The 23,436-nt window shown below is 42.2% G+C and overlaps 1 protein-coding gene across 4 annotated transcripts in view; it reads right to left on the bottom strand.

Moving 5' to 3' along the window:
- Positions 1 to 23,436, bottom strand: part of snx29 (sorting nexin 29) — a 256,411-nt gene that overhangs the window by 193,451 nt on the left and 39,524 nt on the right. The window lies entirely within an intron of this gene.

Raw genomic sequence — 23,436 nt, 5'->3', positions numbered from 1 at the left:
TTTTATTTTTAACCTTGTTGATCTCAGCCCATTGGCATGCTGCTTATTTTTGTTTATTTTTAGTCATTGCTATTGTCACTCTGTTTATGTTCCTGTCCTTGTTGTTGTTTTGGTTGTCTATTTTCACCCTTGCTGTTTTTTTGTTTTGTATATTTTTGCCCCATTTGGTTGTCCGTTCTTACCGTTGTTGATGTTGTTGTTCTCTCTGCTATTTATTTATTTGTGGATGTTGTTTGCTATCTTCTAATTGTCTTCTAATTGTCTCTCAAGTTATATTTATATTCATATTTATTGATACTATAACTGTTACGCTGCTGTGGCAAAAGAATTTCTCATACGGGATCAATAGAGTTTATCTTATCTTCAGTATAATAAAAAATCAAACGGTTGTCCCGACTTACTTTGGAATAAATATCTGTGATTCTGTACTCAGCATATTGATTTCCCTTTGAAGCTGGTTCATAATTTGGATAATAATAATAGGATCATAATAGAATCAGATCTCTTCACATTTGGCTTATTAATCACCAATGATCCACGAGACAGTTGTGCAACCAACTAGGGCCAAAAAAACCTCTGTTGTTTCGCTTTCTGAGCATTTTATTATGTCTAATTTCGTTTCCATGGAGACGCCTTTCTTGCCATCAGGAGTTTCCGAAAAAAAAAAGACACAAAGGAAAGAAAGCGTATGAAGCACGATCCGATACGGTGTACGACCAAAAACAAAGCAGTCTTCCTCGAACGTTTTCGTCCCATCCGCTCCCCAACTAGTTCCCATGTGAAATAATTCGATGTCGCCGTACGGCGGAATGATGTAACACTTTATTAAAAAATGTAGGGGAGATGGCGACATAACACGTAACCATTTTTATCTAAATTGAATCTCTTCATCCAGGCACGCTGTGTATTTCCCAGATTCAATCTACGGGTGAGAAATTGCTTAAGTGGCTTGAATAGAAAACGCACAAAATATTAACATGAATCTGAAGCCATTTACGAGGCGCGGCAGCCCCGAGGTCACCCGAGAGACATCGGCGACAAAAACCGACATTACTCGCACGCGTTCATCGAAAAAGAATATTCAGAGAATGCGTCTCCTCGTTTGAATAATCGTGCTTCTGTTCACACTCGCCGCCGGCGGACGAGGTGATAGCGAAACGCCTGAACCGAGAAGTTTGACTTCCCGGGTTTTTCCAAACAAACATTTCCGACTGAATTCTTCATTTAATCAATATGTGAGTTAATTACACAGGAGATGAGTGTGTTATTACGCACTGAAGCTGAGACACGGCCAATCACTGGAGCTGACAGAAACTATTAATCAGCAGCACCTGCTTTGGCGGCGATTTCTTTTTTTTTTTTTTTTTTCTGTAAACACTTCAAATTTGCAGCGCGTGAGCGGGTAAAGTTGCGGGTTGGGAGGTCCGATCAGTCGGGTTTTAATCATGCAAACTCATCGAAACGCTCCTTTTTCTTTCGGAGCACGCGGAGATGAGATGGCCGGGGTCGATTTTAACGTCACAAAAGCGCGCTCGCCGGACTTCACCCAAAAGACCCTTCATATATTTCAAGGGAGTGGGGAGGAGAGAAGAAAAATAAAAGAAAAAAAAAAAAAAGGGAAAAAAAAAAAGCCCCACTTCAGAAGCTTTTCACACATGCAGAGGATAAAAGGGATGTGGAGAGGATGTTTTTATTTTATTTTATTTTTTTTTTTCCAAATACAACCTAAGTCACGGCGGCAGCGCGAGCAGATATTCTGCTTCCCGTAGATGGTCAAAGGTCCGTGAGACAATCAAATATACATACGGCCTCGGATTCTATCCCAGCCTCCACTCTGCATTAGTGTGGATTATTAATACAATGGCAGAGCTGGTGAGGCGGAGGATAAACGTGAGTGCAGGGACGGCGAACGGAGGGAAGGTAGAAGAGACGCGCAACGTAAAGGAACAGAAACGAGGGTGAAGAAAAGCTGCAGGAGAGAGAAAGAGAGATTGCATGGTGCCAGTATTAAATATTTCAATCACATATTAACTTGCTATGAAAAAAAAAACGCTTTTGATCCAGATTCCAAAGGACTTTTTACAAAACAAGCATTCCTTTGAGTTGGCTGCGGCGCGGTGCGATTCGCTGGGGAAGAGAGGCGCAAAAAAAAAAAAAAAAAAAAAAAAAAAAAAAGAAGAAGAAAAAGGGGAGGAAAAAAAAAAATTTCCCCTGTGAATTCCCTGTGAGTGAGCTTTCTTCGCGGCGCTGGAGGGCGATACTTTCCATCTGTATTAGTTTTCTTTTCTTTCTTTTTTCCCTCAATCCAAGATGCAGAAAAAAATAAGAGACCGTGTTTTTTTTTGTGTTTTTTTTTTTTTTTCTTTTTTTCACCGTAATGAACGTCTGGGGTTGTGAATCCGCTCAGCACACAGCGCAACAAAGATGAAGCCCAAACTGTGTCGGTCTGATCTGAGCCTGAAGAAGCGCATACAAGGAAACAGACAGCAATTAAGGCGACGGCTTTCTCTATATAAGACCTCGTGTTTTCATCCATCTGTCCGTCTGCGTTTCTAAGCCATTCCTGCAAAGGTGAGATCCCGGGAATTACCTTTTTGGCACGGAGTGATGACAAAAGTCAGGCTGTGACCTCTTGTTTTTTTTCTCACTATCGTTCACAAAAAAGCACCCCCTTTTCTTTTTCAACCACTTTCAACTCCAAACCTGAGAGATAATCACAAACCCTCCACCTCGTATACGCCTGAACTTGCACTAAGCCTGCATTTTATTGACAATAACCCCTTTTTTGCTGATATCATCTATTTTTATGCAACTATCATCTATTTTTTTATCTATTGTTATTCTACTGTGTACATACTTTTTCTGTTTTTATGCGTGCCTCAGGCTAGGAATCCTTACGAAATGTCATTATGCTTGAATAATGATGATAAAAACTCTTGCGTCTTCAGCAACTGAAATGTAATCTTTTCAAAGAGCATTAAGAAGAATGTCTTAATGGTCACATTCAGTTATACATAAGACAGGGGTCGGTAACCCATGGCTCCGAATTAATTAAAATGTATTTTATTTGAGTTCGTTCATTTTTAAAATGTAATTTTAAATTTGAATATTATGGCGATCTTGTGACACCTATATGTTAGAGTATTTTTGTCACTCTTAATAAGCGATTGTACGTGCCAGTGGTAGTAAGACAGAGAGCGGACAGCATTTTTGGTTTGCTGCCGGTGGATTATTCAAGTTCGCCTTTTTTTTTTTTTTTTTTTTTTCCCATAAATACAAGAAGGACTCAAATAGGTATTGAGTATTTTTCTTAAAAGTTCAAAATGTTTCATTGCATTCATTGCATGTCATTGGGTAAAATGCAGGGATGAAGGGTCGGCCCATATCATTTTTCTTTTTTCCATTTTGAGTGAATGCTTACTATTTGAATGAGCTAAAGGTTCCACGTTACGGTTTTCTAGAAAAAAGATCAGGTCATGTTCTGTCTACAAAGTCACCGTTTGCATAACTGAAGCTCAAAAAATAAACCTTGTGAACAGCATTCCCCTCCCCTGTTAGAGATCCGGAAATTTGTGCACAGCGCTCAGCGCGTGCAAGCCATGAAATAAGTAAAAACATTGTGTAAACAGAGAAATAAGCAAAATAATATCACTGCTTGGTTATACACGGTTTTCAAAATGGCTGTGTTTGTGCAGCGAGAGTTGGAGGCATTGTGGATATGTCTTCAAAATGCTGATTTTTTTTTTTTTTTAATTTTTTTTTTTTTAAAGTCCCCAGCTTTGTGATCCGTCTGCGTGACGGCCTCCTTTTGTCTCGAGAACATTTAGTTTTTAAAGAGCTGGTTCAACAGCGGATCTGGAAAGTCAAAACACAGCTGCCGCATCACCGGGAACCATGAAGGAGCCGGAATTTGACGTTATCTGCAGTGACACGGAGGATAACATCCTCGTTTAACGGCGTCTCACCTGACGCGCAACTATCAATAACTGTTAGATCGGAAGTCTCTGATCCTTCTACAACCATCTCCATTAATCAGTCAGATAAGCAAGTCAGATTTTATCTATTGACACTTTCCAGGTGGAGGTTCTCAGCCATTCAGATGATGGTGAATTCTTGTCGAAAACTTCTTGTCGCAACAACTGAGGAAATTCAAGTCCGGATTTCGACGAGATGATTTACAGAAAGCCGACATTTCCCCGCGGGCAAGCGCCGGACACCTTGGACGGATCCCAGCTGGACCTGAGCGGCCTTCTGCCTCGACCGGAGCGGTGGAAATGGATAAGGATAAAGGTCAAATGATCGCTAACCGCTAATACCAGTAGCGCGAACAGTTACATGGTAATAGCTGACGTGATATAATAACACCTTTAAGATATATAGGAAATAATTTTGGGCCCTGGAAAAAAAGTCACAATAAAAAATATTCTTTCAATATTTCAATATTCTTTCAATATCGCTATAAAAAATATTCTTTCAATATATTAACAAGTATTTTCAATCAATATTGAATTTAGAAGCTCCTTATTTTTCCCTTTTGTTTGATTTTGTATGGATGATTACATACAAAATAACGTTGGTACGTATATGTGATCATTAATTATTTTAAAGTTGAAATAAACAAGTGAAAAAAATGCAAATATTTAAATTTTGCAATTTTCTTTTTGTTCAATTTACATGATACCTAGTTGGCCCGCGCATAAAAATTAACTAAGAAATGTGGCCCGTCAGCCAAAATAAAAGCCCAACCCTGCGAGAAGAGTATGATTTTTAAGTGGTAAAATTAATAAAAAATGGAATACGAACACTAATGTTAAACCTTAAACTCGTGGATGCTACTAGTGGACGGAGAAGGGGTGCAGCAGCATCGCCTGTGCTCTCACTGAAAGGCGGTCAAGACGGCTAGAATCTGAAGATGTCAAGTGTCAGCTTAGAACCGCCTTTAAGCTATCCTGCAGGAAAAAAAAAAACAAAAACAAATCCAAGCCCGGCTGACCGAAGCGAACGGGCTGCAGGCTGTACTCTAGGTTTAACTGAAGAGCGATGGCCTTTTCACCCGACTGTTGTCTCGATAGCAAATGAGTGTCTTTACCGAAATGTCAAACAGTTCCTTAGCAGTGCGGAAAATGATGTGCGGCGCTGGATTTTAGATCGATTTTATAAAATGCATCAGGATTTTGGCAGGTGCAGTTTGTGTGTGTATATACATGTATATATTGAGGAAAGTTTTGGGTTGCATCCTGAATATCTACTGTAGTTTCGTGATTCATGGATCTTACAATTAAATTGATCCACGGTAGATTTATGATGCAAAGCAACACTTTCTGTGTCTCCACGCAACAAAAGATGACGGCGGTGAGCCCCGGACCGAACTCCTGCTTTGAATGTTCTCGAAATCCTCATCTTTGCATCGGATCATCCTAAGTAATATTGTAATGAGGTCTTAAACCGCCGCGGTAATTCCGTTTATCTCGAGCAGGGAGGCTCGTTCGCAGCTCGAGTGCACTCCGTGTGAAATCTTGCGGGATTAACAAAACCGATCACAGGTCGGACGTACCCAAGATGCATATAGTCACCCTCTTAAAATAATCGCCTAAGTCATTCTTTCAGATTTTTCAGGAAACACAAAAACTGTACCATTTGACACACTCTTGACATGGGCAATTTCTCCTCGAGGGATAAAATGGCACAATCTGTTTAACTGAGGATGTAGGCAATTTTGCCAGAGGTGGTCAGCATCATGAGGAGATGATTTAGGCAAAAAAAAACATTTTTGTAAAAAAAATGACTTAGGCGATTATTTTAAGAGGGTGGCGATATCCTTATTTGGAAAACGTCGGTTCCGCTAACTCCTACAGCCCCCTAGCGCTGGGGTGGGCAATTATTTTGGGTAGTGGGCTACATTTCATATTTAATTTTTTTGCGCGGGCTAACTAGGTATCATGTAAATTAAACGAAATGAAAATTGCAATTTAAATATTTACATTTTTTGCCATTTTAATTCAACTTCAAAATCATTACTGATCATAAGAATAAGAATAACTTTATTTATCCTGAAGGAAATTGTTGTGCCAGAGTTTCAAGTAAAATATAACAATAATAAATAATAGCAGGAAATTGTATAAAAAATATAAAAAAGGGGGGAGAATAAGAAATACAAATAAAACTATAAAGTGTCAAAGTAACAAGTCAAGGCTGTAAGTGTTTTAAGGTCTTAAGATTTTGAGATTCCCTGCAGCTGAAGGGAGAGGAATTAAAAAGTATATATATATGATATATAATAGTATATATATAAGTATATAAATGTACTGATATTATTTTGAATGTAATCACACATACAAAATCAAACAAAAGTGAAAAAATAAGGAGTTTCTAAATTCAAAATTGATTGAAAACACTTGTTAAAATCTAAAAAAAAAATTGTTTGGCTGGCCGGATATAACGCCCAGGTCTGCCCTGGCGTCTGTCACTGTTTTCACTTTTATCCCGACGCACGTTCCCTGCAGCCGAGCCGGATGGCGTTGCACTTTTTTTGCACGCTTCAGCGGGGGGGGGGGGGGGGGGGGGGCTGGGGGGGGGGGGGTGGGGGGGAGGTTGAAAATGTTAAAAATCAGATCCGCCTCAATGCACGTTCGCGGCAAAGCAGGACATTAATCGCTCGTTCACGATTCATTCCCCTGAATGAATCGTGCAGCTGCAGCGAAGCCCGAATTCATCCCGTGCGTGGAGATTCTGAGCCAGATGATGCGCATTTGCCTGGAAAGACGGGTAAAGGCTTCGTCGTCCGGCAGGGTTAAGAAAGGACAAATTACAAGAAGCACCGCGAACAACCGACTTTCGACTCTTCGGCAACAGATCGGGAGACTTTGCAGGGTCCGGATTGAGACGACCGAATAATACAGGGAATTTTTATTTTCCCACCTATTCCTCTGCTTTCACCATCCCTACACAGCTGTTCACACATCATACATCCACCTACACGTACGCGTCTGCCGTCCATACATCCGGACCTCCAGGCGCCTAATTTCTAAAAGTGTTTGCATCGGCGTGCACGTAAAAATAAACAGCGAGGCCGAGAATGTGAAGTGCGTCTCTGACAACGTGCGAAAACGGTTATTGGCGCCAGTAGAATAAAAGGGATGGGGTTTTATATAAACCAAACTATTTTGCAAAGCTTTCCTTTCCCATTATGTCGACAATTATTCGCAAACACGCGCGGCGGCATAAATGGATACGGATGCACAATGGAGGACAGGGGAGCATTCTGCGCATTACTGTAATGTAATTAAACTTATATTTATGAATTTCACGCTCAATAAAATTACAGCGCAACGTTTTCTTAATTGTTTCTTTCACGGCTGCAGGTGTGATTACGCCGAGCCATTAGTGACATGACTAAGTGAGGGTACTTTAAACGAATAAATAGTATTGATAAGTAAAAAAAATGGTGAACGCCAACCACGGTTGTGTTGGACTCAAACCGTGACTTTGTATTCATCTGATACCGATAACGTTGATATGAATTGACGTGATCATTAAATGTATTTAACGTTAATTCTCTTTTTGTATAGAAAGCCTTCAGAGGGAAGAATAAAAAGGAAATATTTACCGATGATGAACTTCGTCCAATCCTCTAATCAATGCCTCAATTTTGTATTCGATGATGTTGTCTTCGCGGATGTTTTCATTTCCACATGCACTATCTCTACTTGTGTTGTTTTTTTTTTTATATGCAAATGACAAATTAATTAAGATGGGAGCAGATATCACCCATCAGATGCAAGACAACGTTGTTTATAGAGCAGCGGTAATATCACAGAGCATATTAACAAACTACAAGGAGTGTTAATCAAACACGGGCATTCACGCACATATTGTGGGGGTATTTAAGGAAGATGTACACATTAAATCAGAGGGAATGTGGGTGTGTTTTCAGGGGGGTTGTGATGAAGAGGTGATAAAGAGAAAAGGCTCTGCTGGATTTTGCCGGAGACGCTTAAGCAGGAGAGACGAGCAGCGGTTTGTCAAAGGATCGGCGGGGGGTTCCGAGTGAAAAGGCTCCAAACAAGCGTGGATGGCTATCGCTGCGAGACTCTCAACGTGCCTATGGAAATCCCAGCTGGAATCCGACGAAAGAAAAAAAAAATTGGCACTCGTAATCTGGCCCAGACGTGCCACTGCAAACGGGGGCTTCCCGCATGACGGAAAAGCAAAACCTTCAAGTTGAAAGATAAATTCTGCGTGTGAGAGTATCCTGCGGTTGCTTAACATACCATTTAATATAAATGTGGAGTCCCTGAGGAGAACACTAAATTAGACACACGTCCTCCCACCTAACTCCTATTTTCTGCTCTTTTATTAATCCTTGCATACTTCTATGAACCCGCACTTGTTGCATTCATTTGTCACGGTGTTTTTTCGACTTTGACCTTTGCAGTTCTCGTAATTGTCTTGTACCTGCTGGTAATCTCTCTGATCAAAAAGCAGAAGCTCATCTATCTACAGTCGCCGAACGCGACTCGGTGTGCGGCCGGAGCGGGTTATTAGTTTCGAGCGTTTATAATTTTCCCGGTCCTTCATGTCACCCCAATTATTTCAGAAACGGTTCCATAATTGAACCAACTTCTACCGAGCCACATCTATACGGGGCATAAGAAAAAATACATTTATAAATACATTTAAAAAAAATAGAAATATATATCATAAAATTCACAGGGTGAAAAGAATTATTTTGTTTTTGGTTATTTCAAATGGTGAAAATTCATTTCAAATACAAAAAAAAAGAAAAAAAAATTAAATCAGCGTACAAACCCACTTCTGGAACAAATTAAATTTGTATCTTGAGCGATCACTGTATTCTTATATTTTAAACAGTTACTGAGCATCTACCTCAGATCATATATGCACCATAAAACGTAAAGGTCATGCACCTTGATGGTGAGTCATTTCTAACGCATACAGTACAACCTGGGTTTACGAGCGCCGCAAAATAAATCACGAAAAACATAAATACTTTAATAAATGAAACCCACAAAGAGTTTTCGATCAAATTTTGAATCAAACCGCGAACAAGTGTGCACCAATACACAAACAAACTATCGTGTTGCAGCGTAGCGGCGGTCGTGCGCGGTACGCCGCGTTGTTTACATCATTCATCGTTGTGTTCTCCTGTTAGAACGCTCATTTTGAATAAGCTAGCGCTCATTATGGCTCCCGAAGAAGTTAGGAGTGTCGGCGCGAGTGCTAGTGGTGTTAAAAAGTTAAGAATTACAGTTGATCTGCAGAAGGACATAATAGCTATAAACGTGAGAGTGGTGTTCATGTTCCAGATCTGGCCAAGCGCTATGACACAGCTAAGTCAACCATCCAGATAGCTGATGTGGCTCAAGCGACGGCTACGTTAGCGAAGCAACGGTCTCGAGTCTTAGAAGAAATAGAAAAGAGATTGTCAGCATGGATGAATGAAAGACAGCTTTCTGGAGATAGCGTTAGCAAGGGTCTCATGCAAGAAGACTTTACTTTTGCATGTTGATTTAGTGAAGGAAAATGTGGAGTTGCTTTGCAACAAATGAACCCATAAAAAAAGTTTCTAAGACCGCAGAACAGATCACTGGGATTTACAGTGATTTCAGTGGCAAACATTGATTGGTAAAATAACCGATCGGTAAGCTGTGATTCTACTGTATGTTTCAACAAATCAGAATCTACTGCAAAGAGGTGGCGCGATGACATATAACCAAATAATAACGACTAGGCGACTAGATGAAAAATACGACAAGGAGAACTCCATGCAACTGTCCAAAAGCTATTTCAATAATCAGATTAATATATTCAAAAGTACTTTTGGAAGCATCTGTGACAGAAAATGAATGCTTCATTTCATATTCATAAATACAGATGATTGTAGATGGGAAAATTCCAACTAATTAAACCTGCAATCGAATTCAATTTTTTTTTTCTTTCCTTCTTTTTTGTGGCAGCTTGGGGGCAACAGTGACACATTAAGGAGATCTATCAAGGTGAAAAAAAAAAAAGTGATTTTCCGGGAAAAGCAGCATAAACATAATGCTGAAGGATGCCGTCTGGCTGTGTGAGCTACCGCAGCAGGGGGAGACGGCTGAAACCAAAGGAAAAGCGCATATTGTGCTTGATGGTGTTTTAAATACTGCTGTTACCAAAACCACAGTTTATTTATCTTGGATTTTTTTTTTTTCTTTTCCAAACAGCGAGGATTTTGGATGACAGTAGCTGCTGTACCTTACTAAAATTACCTTGCTAAAATTCAAAAAAGGAAAAGACCAGGTGAACTTTGAGAAAGAAAAAAAAAAAAAGGCGGTGTTCTGTCGTTTGATGTTTTACATTTTGCGATAAAATTGAATATTATTTGCAGTTTAAAATTCAGTTCATTGTGGGGATAAATGCCGGGAGAGATACCGGCACAAGCAGATTTCTACGACGGCATACCTGGGACAAAAATAAAAGATTAGCTAAATGGGTTTGGCAAACATTTCAGAAAAACAGCCGGTCATCAACATTTACGACGTCATTCCGCGAAGCCTCTCATATTCATACGGTTCATATTCAAAACGATTGATTTTAAACTGAAATAAATGGAAATGTTCACGTCAAACCAAGTGCTGGGTATGCCGATGCTACACAATCTCAGCGGCATCATTACATGTAACCCTGTAAGGTGTTAATTCCTCCTCGTGCATGATCGACACTCGAAGGTCAGCGCAAGGTAATAAACTCCCTGGAAAGATGTAACATGTCCACAATAATATTTGAGTGCACATGGAGAAGGAGGGAGGGGGGGGGGGGCGTGATAACAGAAACAGATGCTCCTACAAGTTCATTATCGGCTCCGTGTGTGGGATGTCCACAAAAGGTTGGCTGTGAAAGTCCACCAATCAGCTCAGATTATTTCCTCCATCGGTCAAACACAGCATGCGCCACCGCCGGCCTGAACCCGTGCCTTTTTGCAAGTACGGTAATAAAAGCACAGAGCCTGGAAAGACTGGCGACATGCACGCACCTGGCGTTGAAATCTCAAATAAACTCAAGCTTAAAACCCTCCCGTACGAGCAAACCGGTTTTTCACAGTTTCACGAAGTCCGGCCGCGACACAACGCGTTTCCGGGTAAAGCAACAGCCCGCGAAAAAAAAAGAGACGTCGTGGTTGTGTCTCGGTTCTCGGACGTCTGCGCCCGTCGGTTCGGAGTGTTTGGGTCCTCGCACCGGCGACGTGCACACCGGGGTAAGTTTGTGTTATCATCAGCGCGGCCACTCATGCAGGAAATGAGAGGCTAGCCCGGCCGCTGCTAATACAGCGCCGGTCCAAACACCGGCTGGAGGGCAGGCAGACAGGCGGGCGAACCGGGACCCGATGTAATCCCGCCCGAGATAAGGGCAGGAGGAAGACGGGGAGGAGGAGATTTGTCTGTCTCTTCTGCCAGTCGTGCTAGTTTAAGAGTGTCATGTTCTCTCAAAACAAACGCACATAAGCACGTAAAGGTGTGCGGTGACTGACGGTGGAGTGTATCCGCGGCCCAGGGGGGACGCGTCTGTTGTTTTATTTTTAAATCTAAAAAAACGAGTTAACAGAGCGGAGGAAATTTCATCACCCGAGGCTTCAAGCACCTCCCTTTCGGTAGATGGCTGTGACAGACAGCCGCCGACGTCGCAAAAAAGCTCTGGATGGACTCGGCACACAGAAATTAAGAGACATTTCCCGGATATAAATGACTTCCAGATCTTTCGCCGGGTGAAAGCGGCTCTTCGGAACAGGGGACGTTGTAAATGTCGGAATGAGGCTCATAAGAGGGGTGACGGGAGCTGCACTCTATAAAGCAACTCACCTGCAGGGTGTGCATGGATATTCTGATCATGATGGTGCTCTTTTGGGCACTACGGGCGTTAAGGACTATCCTGCCCGACCATTTACTTTACACGAGCCGCATGTCAGGCATGAGTCGGGCAGAACATCAGGTTCGGTCTTTAACCGACCAAATCCCCAAGTTCAAACATCAATTTCTGTCTGATCGCGTGACTGCAAGCGAATGCAAACGTCCAACGTAGAGGACGGATGATTGAAAGAGATGCCTTGGATATCTGACTGTGGGGACGACGAGATTTTTAAACCTCCGTCCATTAATGCCGAAGTTTAAGCGGATTCAGGGGGAAACGAGAGACGCGGAGGGTCGTGAGACTCTTACGGTCTGGAAGCTGTTAAGGAAACAGGCCGATGTGTGGAGGACTCATTCCCCACATCCAGGAGGTCTTCAAAATCCATCAGAATTCCGTTCATACGGCGTGTCTCGACGTGATGTTCGCCAAAATACAGAAGTCACATAGAGTGCTGTACATAAGTACACATGACACTCACCAACAATGTATTAGTCCGCGCCGCTCGCCAAGCAAAATTTGTTTTTTATCGCAAACGGCGTTAGTCATAATGATGGGAGATGGCGATGGCGACAGGTTGAGGACGCCGTCAACTGAGCGTTGGCTGTATCGTCCATCGTTTACATGTGAAAGAGCCTTAAAACAGTAGCAACTTAGCGAAGCGGGCCGTCGGGCTGATGGCGAAACAGAGGAGACCAAAGAACCAAACAGTAAATTCCTGTCAAAATCTTCTCGATCTTTGAAATTCAACTCCAGTTGCCATGACAACTGGACTTGAAATTTCTTATGCCTTGAAGAAATTCAAGTCCAGTTGCCACGACGAGAAAATTTTGACAAGAATTCACCATGACCTGGATGACAGAGAACATCAAAACAAAGCCGACAGTAGCGTTCAGATGGCCGTGGGGTCGGAGCATCAGCGGCTATCAGGTCAAGAACAACGCGCTTCACTCCTCGATATGAATTCATGGCGGAGACCGAAGAAGGAGAGAAAAGCTGGCGAACAACCCACCGTGTGAAAAGCCCACTGTGTGAAAGACTGGGTTAATGGATCTGGCTGCAAGCGCAACTGCGCATTACTTTATAGGACGCGATTGTTTGAATGTGTTCTCGAAGCGAATAAATCAATATTAGTGTCTTTCTTTCAGCGGCAGCCCCGGCGTTGGTCGTGGCGGTGGGAATGGAGGAATAAATTTGAATGAAAAAAAAAAAAGAGAAGTTGGCAACAGGGTTTTAATGCTTTACTCAATCTCCTTATTGGAGTCCAGACAACTCCAGACTAATTCGTTACGCACGCTCTAAAATGGCCAATAAAACAAAAGTCTGTGGGATAAAGGGGAGAAAAAAAAACTATCTCAGAAGAGTGGAGGGTTCGAACAAAATTAATTAGTGAATAGAAGGTGTTTTTTTTATATATAAATAAATACAGCATATCCAGTATATCATGGTGAACCCTCTCCTTGATGCAGATGACTAAAACCTGAAACAAACGTTAGACGGCTAATGTGCAAACTCAGCGGAGGATCGGCCAAAAGCGAAAGGCAAGGGGGAGTCATAAAACTAAACTGCGACGGAATATATGAGACAAAACCACACAGGAGACGAGACCGGACGGAGCAGGGGAGGATTGCGACTAATTGACGAATTAACAAAAGAAACAACGGGGAAAAAAAACAAAAACACAAGGGCCGAACGGCAATAAATTTGAACACGGCCGAGTCGGTTACTCGAAGATGTTTCTTACAAAACGTTTCACATAATATGGGGATTAAAAACAAGAGATTTTGTTGCAAAAGAGTCATCATTGCTGAGAGCTACCTCCCGCCGGTACGTCCCGTCACCCGAGGCACGCTTTTTTCGAACGCATCTCCGGGGGGGGGGAGGCGTACACCATCGCGGCCCAGCTGGCTCTGGCATCCGGCGGGATGATTAAAATGTTCATTAACAAGGGCCTGGTCCAGGTGACGAAAACTGTCACGCACCCCTGCTGCGCCCGCTTGGAAACCTGGATAACATACGACACCTGAGACACGCGCTCAGACACTGACCACCTGGCCCCACCTGTGACAAACACAATGCAATGTCACCTCTCTTATGCCAGGTAAATAAGCAGTGTCTGCTGAATAAATTGCCATCTATATAAACACACACACAATAACAGACCACCCTCTGGTGATTAAATGAAAGTCCCTCACACCTCTGAGCTGGTAAACATGCCCAATCTGTTGGAGCGAAACGGGTGGGGGTGCCGCCCGACTTCCCCCCCCCCCCGTCGCGATCCGACGCCGCGGTCTGAACGCGTGGGCACAATTAAGCTCGATTCACATACAGAATGACTCACGGTTTGCTCTTTCGCGGTCGGCCTACTGGGACCTAAATAACTTCATAACATAAAGCACTTACGCGCCGGCTACGGCGGTTTTTCATATCCGCCTACTTCCGGCGATGCGTGGTGTAATTTCGCCGTCTCACCTACACTCCGGTGGGGGGGGGGGGGGTCGACAAAATCAAAATTAAAGCGTACGGAAAACACACGCGTGCCGTCCTGACCAAACACATTTGCTTAATAAAGACTCCCGTCTCGACGGTGTGACCGGCTCGTCTCACATTAACCCCCGAAGGTGCCCAAAATAATGAAACCCCGCTGCCGTTATAACACGTGCGCCACATTGTGGGCGCAACAAACACGTCAGCTCCGGAAAAGCAATATAAAGTATCTTAACTTTTAATTAACATGCAAGTGCACTCTTACTTATTGATGCGTGCGTTGGGCAGGTTGCCGTACGTGCACGCAAGGCAGCATGTTCACTCACACACACACACACACACACAGCTGACACCTCAGAGCCGAGCGTCTCACGTCCCCGAGGCCCAACAAGGGCAAAGTGGAACAAGCGGAGGGGGCAATAAATGCAGATCTATGTGTGTAATGAATAAGTTATACTCTGCTATTAGGCCAGGCCAGCGTGATGAATGCTTCTCATTCACTCATTAGGCCGGAGCTGTCGCAGGAAGCGCAGCGGCAGGAGGTTATTGCGTTTTAAACAGCCGTGTAATCCGTTTCCTTATTGCAGATGAATAAGCCACTGACCGCTGGCCGGTTTTATTTATGGGCAAATTTTACGTGCGCGCGGTGACAAGCGCGAGTGGAAGGAGTCAAAGGCCGGGTCGGTCTGACGTGCACACCGCAGGGGAGGAAAACAGACTATAGGGCGGTGGAGTCTTGGCTGAGGGTTGGACAATAAGATCTTTTTCTTTAGGCTTCACCCTTAAGGGGTCGCCGCAGCGAATCCACCTTCTCCATCTAAGCCTATTCTCTGTATCCTCCTCTCTCACACCAATTAACTTCATATCCTCTCTCACTATGTCAGAAAAATCTTTATTTTGGACTTCCAGCATCCGTCTACCGACGACCCTTCACCTCTTTTCGACTAACCGTTCCTTTCCAGAGCATACCTCCACCTCTCTAGATTTTCCTCAACCTGTTCTCTGCTCTCACTACAGATCACGTCATCTGCAAACATTATGCTCCATGGAGATTCCTGTCTAACGGATTAACAGGGTAGATGATTTAATCATAGCTGCGAGTGATGAGGAAGTAATGAAAGAGGTGAAAATCATGCTTACCGCTAGATTTAGAATGAAGGACTTGGGCAAACTGACATCTTTTCTGGGTATTGATTTTGATCAGTCAAAAGAGTGTGTTAAAATGTCAGAAAGAAAATATGTGGAAAAGTTACTTGGGAAATTTAACATGCAGGATTGTAAACCCAGAAAAACGCCATGTGAACAGTAACTTGATTACTCAGATGATGCAAGTGCATTAAATGATGTCAGAGAAATGGTTGGAAAGGTAGCCCGACAGTATTGAGTGGTAACATGCAGATCTACTAACCTCTGGCAACACCTCATCTGTCAGCGGGTCCATGAAGCCCCACCTCCACCTTGAACTTCTCTGTTACACCTACAGCACACCTCACCTCTGTCTCACAGCGAGCATACATGTCCTGCACCAGTCTAACATACTTCTCTGAGGGTGGACCACAAAGATCATCTTTGAAAATCTTAAGGAGGTGAAAATAAAACCACTTTTTATGAGCCCTATTTCAAAGCAAGGATATTGCAGTGTCATTACTACTGGGCTGTTAAAGAAAAGAGATGCAGCTACAGGGTAAATTCCATGTCCATATAAAAGGGTCAGTGGTCAACAGACTTTATAATCAGTCCACAAACACATCTATAAACTAGAAATTGAGTTAAGGGATTTGAACTATCAGTTGAGCCATGATTGGCTTCAACAACCAATATAAGGCTCATGGTTTTACACACTCACTGTATATTTAAAAAAAAAAAAAAAAAAAAAATCCAATATATTAAGTTAAATGATGACTCAGAAACTGAAAATTAGCTTCAAATGCAGTGTTCAATTATTGAGTTAAACCTTAATAAGTTTTACCTTATTATGACCAATATAAGGCTCATATAAGGCTTTTTACACACTCATGATATATTGAACAAAAAAAATGTTTTTAAAACATAAAAAAAAAATTAAAACTTAGATGACCCATTTCAGTTTTCATTTGCTGCATCTTACACGTATGTTACAATTTGCATACCAACAATGTTTGACCTTATCCTGTAAAATGAATTCTGGGGCAAAATACGAAATCATATATTGTAGTTTTACATCAGGATGAAGACGTCATGAAGGGTCGAGAACCGGGCGGTCAGGGCTGTGGTGAATTTTCAACGACGCCGCAATTTCTGGAAAAAGAAACAAAAAAAAAAAGGGAATACCCTTTCATCCCCTTAGGGGGAGCTGAGGTGGAAAATACGCTCCATGTATTTGATAATACAGATGCTTTCAGGGATATAATCACAAAGCAATTATTCTTTTTCCTTTTCATTTCAAGGTCATTTATATCTTGTTTCCATTACAGAGAGAATCGATGCAGAGGGGGATAATGGCCTTCATAAAAATATGAGAGGGAAAAGAAGACGCATCTAAAAAGCGAGAAATGGAAGCGGGAGTCCATCGCGCTCCGCTCGGAGGCCTCTGACCCCCGCGATCGATCCAACCTCGGCGTTGCCGAGCCGGTGCAGAACGGGTTAATATCCCTCCCGTCGCTGGCGGGGCCAATCCTTTTAATATACAGCAGAGGAGGCAAATTTCAGCCGACTAGGTGTGGCAATGAGCCGGCTACCAGAGCCGGTGTTGAAACGCAGGTTTGGCAACTGTCGCCCAGGGGAATCGATCTCTCCGGTAAATCCGTCAGTCAAACACCGACCGATCAACCGCTCGGCCGTTACAGCCCCCTCCTCGCCCCCGGAAAAAAAAGAAAGCATTATTAACCGAGAGATGGGAGAGATTCCCTCGGAGCAGGACGACCCGCCTTCCTTAAGAAAAGTAATGTTTTTTTTTTTTTTTTTAATCCAGCCAATGCCCTGATTTCCAATCTTGACTCTGTATCACGGAGCCAATTGACCCGGACAGCAGCACTCCATCTGCCGTCACATCTATCTTAACCCTTGCGGCTTCTCAAACAATCACTTCTTTGAATTCAATAGACCGCTGGCACCCGGCCGCAGCCGAGGGCGGCTTCACCCCGACTTTTCCGCTCTTCGATTTCGGCCGAGGTCTCGTCCGGCGCCGTCCAAGAATCACAAAAAATGAACGATCACTTTGCCGCTTACGATTGATCGACTGTTAATCGGTGTAAGTTGAGAGGAAAACAAAATAAAATAAATAAGGCTTGCGAAGTAATAACCAGATTTGAGCCCTTGCCAAAAAATAAAATAAAAAATCCTCCTTCAGGTGTAAAAGCATGCAAAAAAAAGATTATATGATCAAGTCTATCCAGGTATAATCAACCTCATTTGAAAATGATTAGTTCTCCTTAGGCATATTTAATTGTCTGAGAGCTCATTTGCTGCAGAAGTAAGAGAATTGCTGGAGAGCGGTAAATTCTCCAATGAGCGTTCATGTTCAAATGACAGTGTTTGCAGAAAAAAAAAAATCAGAAAGAAAGAAAATCAATTTTTTCTATCATTCAATCACTGCTGTTTCAACGGGGCTCCAACACTGCTGCGTTACGGTTTCTGCAAAACACACTCGGTCAGCACGAGTCACGCCAGAGGAGTGACAAAGAATCCCAGACAGGGCAAAGTCACCAGAACAAAAGAACGAGGGATGAAGAACTCGTATGTTAAATTGAGGGCTTAAAGAGCTGATTGTATAACGTGGAGCTTCCGAAGTTGACCGCGGATCCAATTCCAGTCTAGCCATTTGTACAGTTGTATGACCATTTCCACTGATGTGCAGTTTATTTACAAATTTGGTATTAACTTCACTTATTTTTCATTTTATTTTCACTTTTGTTTTTACATTATTTTTATTTTAGCTTAATTTTATATATATTATTCATATATTTATATATATTATATCATATATATTATATATATTTATATATATTATATTTTACATATATATATATATTTTTTTTTTTTTTTAATTATTTTTTTTTTTTATTATTATTTACATCTATAGATGTTGGATCTGCTAAAAGATGCTATGCTACCCCATGTGGACCCCAATCATCCTCGGGGACAAATAACAACAATAATAATACAATACTAATAATAATAATAATAACTTAATTAATCCCCTCTCTACCTTTAAGCCATGATGGATGAACCACGAGCAGTTGGCTGCCGTCGATCAACACCAGGGTAGTTCAGTGTCATGCTCAACAACACTTCAACATGCTAGGAGGAGCTGGGAATCAAACCGGGAATGAGCAGTTCCAAGCATGATCGTTCTCGCTCCTGCGCCACACCGCCGCCAAATGATGTTTTTCTCATTTTTGAACATTTGAACATTTATTCATTCATTATCCATACAGTATCCTGTCCTCAGGATCGTGTAATGGAGGGTTCTTATCCCAACCGTCATTGGGAGAGAGGCCAGTCGACCGCAGGGCTGCATATGGAGACACACAACCTCACAAATCTGAACAATTTAAGGGTCTCTGATGTGTTGGGGGACACCGGAGAACCCAGAGGGAAGCCATGCAGAGAAAGCGCAAACTCCAAGCGGCAAACCCCCCCCCCCAGTTGGAATCCAATCAGGGACCTTCTTGCTGTGAGGTGGAAGCGCTAACTGTTGCGCCACAACAAGGGATGGAAGGGAACAGAGGTTCGTGATGCATGAGAATTACAGAGAAGTAGAAAAAAAATCGACTTTGTGTGTGTGCGTGTGTGTGTGTGTGTGTGTGTGTCCCTGTAGATTTCGCCTCATCCCCCTCTGCCTTGCAGTAAACATGACTGCCGCTACGCGACACATCCTGAGGGGTTTGCCTAACGGCTTAATGAGACGCTATACAAATGCACTAAAGAAACACACCTTTTCAAAGAGCTTGAAAAAGTGCGGCACATTTTCCACATAACGGGGCTCAGATATGTGCAAATGCGGGGGTACACGCTCACCCCGGCTTCATCTATATAGACCTTTTTTTTTTTTTTTTCAAGGATTCATACATGAGCAACGCACAAACATTTATTTCATAATTCATGTTCGCTCCAAGAACACGGGATTCTTTCTCACGAGAGCACAAAGGGGAAGCTCCCCCTCCCTCCCAGAGATAGACCGGAAACAACAACAATATTGACTGCTCCGGAAACGGCGGTAAAAAGAGGAACGCCTTTTGTGGGATGTAAGCGGGACCGACGGCGCCCGAGAAGCGTCGGAGAGATCACGTCTGCAATCGGAAAGGGGGGCGGAAGGATTCAAAAAGGCTGCGCAGCGATCGGGGGGGAACACGCTGACAGCACATGAAAAACAGGCACTTGTGTATCAATTCATCCCCACAACCACCAACACTCCAATTTTTGCACCTCTCTTAAACTGCTCGCACATTATTCCTACTTCTATATTCCAAACACACACACACACACACACAGACATGAACGTGTCAGTGGATCCTGGTGGTGACATCAAAGTATGATGGAACGAGGCACATCATTAGCAGGAGAAGACAGAAGCGAGGGAGGATGAAATCATTTAGACGCCGCCGTGGAGGGGAAATTACTACGCCTGTCGGGATGAGGGGGGAGCCGGGCTGGGAGGGAGACGGCGGCGGGGTTCGGAGACGCTACAAACGACGGGAGAATGAAAAGTCAATAAGTCAGAGGAAAGGGCGGCAAACTGACAAGGGGGGAGAGCCAGGGGGGGGTGAAGACCCCAAAGAAACCGAACTCGCTCGCTGATGGTTATGCGGCGGGTTTCACGTGTGTGGGCGCCGTAATTTTGCCCACCACGTTCCTCCCCGCCGCGCACTCCCGTGTCGACGGGCGAAGCGGCTCTCGTTTGAAACGGTAATTGCCGGGGGGTGGGGAGATGAAATGTGGAGACGCTGTGATGTTTAAAACATGGCGGCGTCGTAGGCCTCGAAAAATGAACTCCTCCCGTTTGACTGTTTGAACTCGGGGCGGAGGAAAAGGAAATGATGATGCCATATTGAGACGGGACTGCGATTGTTTGGGATTCTTCGGGTTTGCAAAGGTTCCCGATATGTCCGGACGGAAAACACAGAATCCTGCCATCTGGTGACTCCAACACCTTCGAAAAAAGTGGAAGGCACCGTTCTTTTGCTAGTTTGGCGTTTTGTTTGGAAAAACATAACAGCTTTCTGGCCCGTCTTGTTTTACTGTTATCATCACTTCACGTGTATTATATATAGTAAATATATACACTGCTCAAAAAAATAAAGGGAACACTTAAAAAACACATCCTAAATCTAAATGAATGAAATATTCTCATGAAATACTTTGCTCTTTACACAGTTGAATGTGCTGACAACAAAATCACACAAAAATGATCAATGGAAATAAATTGTATCAACCCATGGAGGTCTGGATTAGGAATCACACTCAAAATTAAAGTGTAAAAACAAACTCCAGGCTGATCCAACTTTGATGTAATGTCCTTAAAACAAGTCAAAATGAATCTGTGTTGCTTCCTGAGTGGACACTATGATTTCACACAAGTGTGATTGACTTGGAGTTACATTGTGTTGTTCAAGTGTTCCCTTTATTTTTTTGAGCAGTATGTATATACAGGAGTGTCTCAGAAAATTAGAATATTGTGACAAAGTTCTTTATCTTCTGTAATGCAATTAAAAAACAAAAATTATTTTTTTATGATATTCTAATATTTTGAGATAGGATTTTTGAGTTTTCTTAAGATGTAAGCCATGATCAGCAATATTAAAATAATAAGAGATTTGCAATATTTCAGTTGATTTGTAATGAATCCAGACTGTATGACATTTTTGTTTTCGTAATTGCATTACAGAAGGTAAAGAACTTTATCACAATATTCTTATTTTCTGAGACAGTCCTGTATACATGATCAAATAAGTGAACAAAATTCATTAATTAAGCAATTGGAAAGAAGAAAAAAAAAATAGATTTTTCTGTTACAATTTGTTTGGTGAGCTTTAAGTGAATAATCCCCTGGTCGAGTTCAAGTGGAGTCACCGGTTAAAGGGAGAAGCTCAGGAAATAATTTAATTTTAAATACTGTATTAATCCCACAGGGACGGGACCCACAATTTAGCCTCTGGATCCGAGGATAAATGCTGTTCGCTGGTTGTTCGCTTAACCCATAATGGGTCTTCCTTCAATGGTATGTATCAAATTTTTTGGACTATTGAGCGCACCTGAATTTAAGCCGCACCGGATAAAAATAAACAAATAAGTATATGTGTACATTTACAGAAAAGGCCGCACTTGTATATGAGCAGGTGTCCACGTTGTAAATATGAGATATTTACACAGAAACTACATTTTTTTTTTGTTTTTTTGTTTTTTCATGAACAGTGCCTGTAACACGGTAGGAGAAAAAGATTAATAGTAAATAACACAAGGAAAAGTCCATCCATCCATCCATCTAATTTCTATCCCCGCTTTGTCCAGCTGATCGCTATCTTGGTCTTCTTCAGTGTCGGAATTAAAAAGCTTAAATTTTCACGGTAATTTTATTTGTCCGATTTGACGCGGCTAAATGTTTTGGCGGCATGAAGCTCGTTAGCACAACAAAAAAAAAATCCATTAATAAGCCGCATTGTTGTTTAACCTGCAGTTTTCAAAGCGTGTGAAAATGTAGCGGCTTATGGTCCGGAAATTACGGTACATTAACCGAAAAGTGGGACGAGTGATTGCGGGAAGGCTCAGGAAATTTGCGACAGGTCTTTCTGCTAGATTCTGAAACCGGCCTGAGCGCAAGAGGTTTTCCAACCGCAAACATTATATGTCTCTATGTGATGTGCGAATAAGAGTAAATGGCTGTATGTCTATAAATAAAGACTGAAAGTGTGGTTTACATCCTGGAAACGCACTTTTCTGTCAAATAAAATTCTTCCTTAGCCATCCACAGTGAAGGCAGATGATTTGAAAAATAAACAATAAATAACAGGCATAATATGACACTATTGGGGAAAGGGCAAATTGAAAATGTAAACAGTCTTCACAGGGTGTGCCAGTTGGAAAAAAAAAAAAAGTGCAAACTGATATGTGAACAGTTGTATCGCAAGATGTGAAAAAAATTGACGACTGACATCTTACTTAATGGCTTCAAACTCAAAGCGCACGCTTAACGCAGACAGATGATGTGTCATAATGTCTATAAGTATTATAACGTATGTAATGTCCCAGCTAATGAATAAACTAGTCGACTGTCTTCTCTTGCCTTGTTGAAATATCCACAATGTAAACAGACCTCGGATGCATCTTTGATTCGGCCGAGCTCCGGACGGAAAGCCACACAAGCAAAATTACAGCGTTGTTGGATTTGAAATATTGCCCCGTGAAACAATTGTGTTTGGACCCAGGCAAAGCCGTGACACTAAAATCACCATAAATATTACAAGGATATTAAATCCACGACACACTATGAATATGATGATAATCAGCATCACGGTATTGTATTCAAATTTTAAACAATAAAACAGGAAAAGGTGATTGAATGTAATTATTTTTCCATTATTATTGGCATGCAACAACCCATTTATATATTTTTTTCATTTGCCGCGGAGCCCACGGACTTATTCCAGACCTCAGCTTGTACAACGAGTTACTGCAGACACGAGAGATAAACAGTAACGGGAACTTTTTCCAAGTTTGACTAGTCGGACTAGTTGACCCGGACAGTCAGAAAAGGCTAAAACAGAAGCTCCTCGGCGAAGCTAGAGGTGTCAGAATCATCCGAGTCCTGATAAACAAATCATTTTCTTCTGACTGGATGAATGAACACAAACCCCAAATCTGCATTTGTTTTTTTTTTTAATGGAATTTGTTTCGGGGTTTTCGCTCCAAAGGCTTTTAACATGATTTGCTCGAGTACAACATTTCCCTTTACCTATGTGTGTCGGAGGGGTTTTTAATCTCTGTAAGACAAACACGTCAACCCTTCGGGGCGTCACAGATAAGTGCTCCCTCTTCTATCCAACAAAAATGTAATTAGCCATTATTTGTCCC

This window comes from Fistularia commersonii, chromosome 33 (genome assembly GCF_037954325.1).
Source record: "Fistularia commersonii isolate RoL2024-O1a breed Wild chromosome 33, RoL_Fcom_v1.0, whole genome shotgun sequence".
Lineage (NCBI taxonomy): Eukaryota > Metazoa > Chordata > Actinopteri > Syngnathiformes > Fistulariidae > Fistularia > Fistularia commersonii.
The sequence above is the reverse complement of the archived record's forward strand: the minus strand, read 5'-3'. Positions and strand labels throughout refer to the sequence as shown.